The sequence below is a fragment of the Pinus tabuliformis genome, chromosome 2_2, assembly GCF_031772625.1.
Source record: "Pinus tabuliformis cultivar Carrire ecotype Pingquan chromosome 2_2, CPIR1, whole genome shotgun sequence".
Lineage (NCBI taxonomy): Eukaryota > Viridiplantae > Streptophyta > Pinopsida > Pinales > Pinaceae > Pinus > Pinus tabuliformis.
This window is the reverse complement of record NC_142300.1, coordinates 9,293,887-9,297,330: the sequence shown is the minus strand read 5'-3', so window position 1 is coordinate 9,297,330 and position 3,444 is coordinate 9,293,887. Positions and strand designations below refer to the sequence as shown.

Here is a 3,444-nt window from a genome sequence, read left to right as displayed (position 1 = left end):
GACGGTGCTCTACCAACTAGGGTGCCCATATACCTTTTCGACACTAACCTTAAACACAATTCTAGTCTTCATAAACCTTTTTGAACCTTGATAGTTTCTTGTCACTCCATTTTATCAAATCGAAGTTCAAATTCCATTAATAAAGGATTATTACAGGAACAAGGGAATTGTGTTCCCTAATGGGAATGACAAATCACAATGAATGCTTATATTTAACAATGTTGTTATAGGCTTGATTGGATTTATCAATATTTTGTATATTTAAACCCTAAATCAAGTCCCTTTTGCATATTTTATACACATCCGCAAACTTGAAACACTAATATGGAAATATGAATAGATCTCCTTTCACAAATAAATGGAGTGAAGCCATTTATTTTAAGAGATGCTACATGACTATTTATCCCTTTTTAATTCCTCAATATTTTTTTCATACTAAGTTGTTCCATTGCTCACAAGCTCCAAAATGGCATCAACTATACCCATAGCAGGAGCTGCTTCCAATGCTCCATTGATTGTTGAAAATTTGATATGCTTTAGTTCCTTCTACTTCACAAATTTTGGACCTAGATAAGTAAATCATGTTGCATCTGATAGAGGCCTATTCTTAGTCCATTGGAGCATTGATTCCATTGCATCCATAGATGAAAGGTTCTAAAAAATTCCATACTTTGGAATTACAATAGACAACTAACAATCCCCATATTCAGTAGCATCATGAAAAAAGATCAAGTCTTCATCGTCCTATCCAAATTCATCAACAATATCAATACGAACAATATCAAGGTCTAAATCCCCGTGAGAAACTTACGAACATCATATTTTGGTCATTGGAAACAAACTTCGAGTCTGGATAGTCCTAGTATATCTGCAACATACTACCACTTCCTCTGTTGAACTTCCTCATATGTTTGTAGTGACCATAAATTGACCAACTAATATCAAATGGGCTTCCAACCTTTTGAGCATTGCATGTGTAGCTTCTAGCACATCCTTGTGTTGAAGTACTCTCTTACTTGCAACAAATGTAATAGACTCTCTAGAACATTGGATCAAATTACCATGTTTCTACTTTAGTATGGCATCCCTTTGACAATAATTGGTCGCTCTTCCTACACATCACCACACTTGAAAATCCAGAGTTTTATAAGCATACACATAGATCTCTTCATGAATTACAATACGAATTTGATCTTCACCTTGTCCCTATGTAGCCTCCTTTCATTTATCTTGCAAAACAAATACACATGCACAAAACATTTTTCTTTCACTTAATTGTCTCAAACCCTCCAGAATTGACCTTACTCATATGACATATTCATATTAATCTATCATTGATTCTAGATATGCACACAAACTGTAACTCATTAATAATCATACAAAGACAATTTAGACATTGATAACATGAATAATATTGAATTCATACAATCCTATACATATAATGCTACTCAAAAGCACCTCATGTTTTGATTTTCACTCTATCTTTCTTTGCCACGATTTCTCCTTCATTTGGCCATTAACGTTTCCCTTAGGATTCCAATGATTAAATACAACTTTTAGAAACAAAGTATATTTTTTTAGATCCCTAAATCACTTCATGATTTATTCTTTAAAACTCTCATGTTTTTCAAGGTAGATTTGTTTTTTCCTTGTGGACAAAATATTACCTATCCATATTTTTTCTAAAACTATGAACCATACTTTCTATAATAATAAAAGAAACTAAGAATATTTACAAATAAGGAATTAGAATTCCTTTTCAATGTTGAAACCCCTTTTGAGTCTTTTCTTCAAAAAGCTTGATGGCTTTGGGAAGCTTAATGCTCCTGCACCAATTGCACCCCAGCCATGGATCAAATCCAATCTGCACTCTATCACCATTACCAATTTTCCATCCCATCCCATTTCTTGTGAGTTCAAACATATTTAAGACTACCCTCCAGATTGTCAAAATATTTTTACAATATCATTATTAATTTTGTAATAATTTTAATAAAAAATTATATAAATCATAAAATTTCCTAGTAATTTTAAAATTAATTAAAAAAATTATAATCAATTTTATAATTTTGTTTTTTTTGTGAATTAATATTTAATTACTTAAAAATTTCAGCATACTTAATATAAATATATCACTATTCATTCAAATCTTGATCTCAATCTACCACTAGGGAAACTACATATGTCGATAATTAATTGAAGTTCAAGTAATGTGAAGTAAAAACATCCAATACTTAGAAACTACTAAAACTACCATATATTGGACTACAAAAAGAAATAAAATAGTTGCGAGAAGGAATAGCATGATATTAAGAGTCTAAAGAAGTAATTGCAGCTGGGTCCTTACCACTGGTACCAACTGCAGTAGGAGGTTTTATGTCATACTAGAGGTGGTTTTCAGGGTGAGTTAGCTGGGAATCCAAATTGTAACATCCCCTAGTTGATTTTCCATGTAAAAAATATAAGACCAAGGTCATGGGACACATATTCCAAGTTGAATGGTGCGCAGACATTATAGTGGGGATCACTTTCTATTTATTTATGGATAAGGAAATCGGTAAAGGCATTGGCAAAGACAAAGAGACAATAATTGACATTTAATTACGGAAATAAAGGAAAATAGGAGAAAAGGAAGGTAAAGAGACATAGATTTGAATGAAAGGGAAATTCAAGGAAGAATGAAGGAAAGTGAATAAAATAGAGACATCAATGATAAAAAGGCACTTGAGAATCAGTGCATAGGTTTTTCTCATTCTTTGATCAGGTTCAATAAAGGAAATAGAACAAGCACTTGGACAAGAAGTAAAGGCAAGCAAAGGGAGGAAAAAGAAAGCAGATAAAAAGCAAGGAAAGCAAGGAGAATTTTGGGTCAGCAACTTTAGCAGGAATATTATGTAGGCAATAGGTTGCATGTGTGATTTTCTAGTTGAGTCGTGAATGCATGGCACATGCATTTGTTTAGTTGGTTCATTTGTTGTCATTAGCATGGGTTTTTCCTGGAGTGATATTAGTTTCAACCTTGCCTTGCCATTTCCGGGATAGCCATGGTGTGATGGGATTCATTCTTGGTTGAGCTTTGGATTTCCATAATGTTTTTGAACCAGCTGAGGTGGTATCAGGAAAATTTCGAAGGGCTGGGGGTGGATATGGCTTTCACCAGGAAGCCCTCGACAAGTAGGTGGAGATAAGCAAATTCCTCAAGGTATGGTGAAGAAATTCTGAGGCATCCAAGCTTTTTTTGGTTTTGTGATCTCTTAAGTAGTTTGGAAAGGTTTCAGTAGTTTGAGGGTGAAGGTGGTTTACCTTTGGATTCCCTTGGTTGTTTACGTCTTGGTTTATCCCGTGAGATCGTACATTCATGCTTGGAATGTGGAACAAGGGTGATTGGCTGAAAGAAATATTTGGTTAAGCACAAGCTATGGTTGGGTGGTATATGGAAGTCCT

At 33.9% G+C, this 3,444-nt stretch overlaps 1 pseudogene; it reads right to left on the bottom strand.

Annotated features, from left to right (window-relative positions):
* Nucleotides 1-396: 396 nt before the first annotated feature.
* Nucleotides 397-1,905, bottom strand: LOC149191285 (ATP phosphoribosyltransferase 2, chloroplastic pseudogene; annotated as a pseudogene).
* Between the last annotated feature and the right edge of the window lie 1,539 nt (nucleotides 1,906-3,444).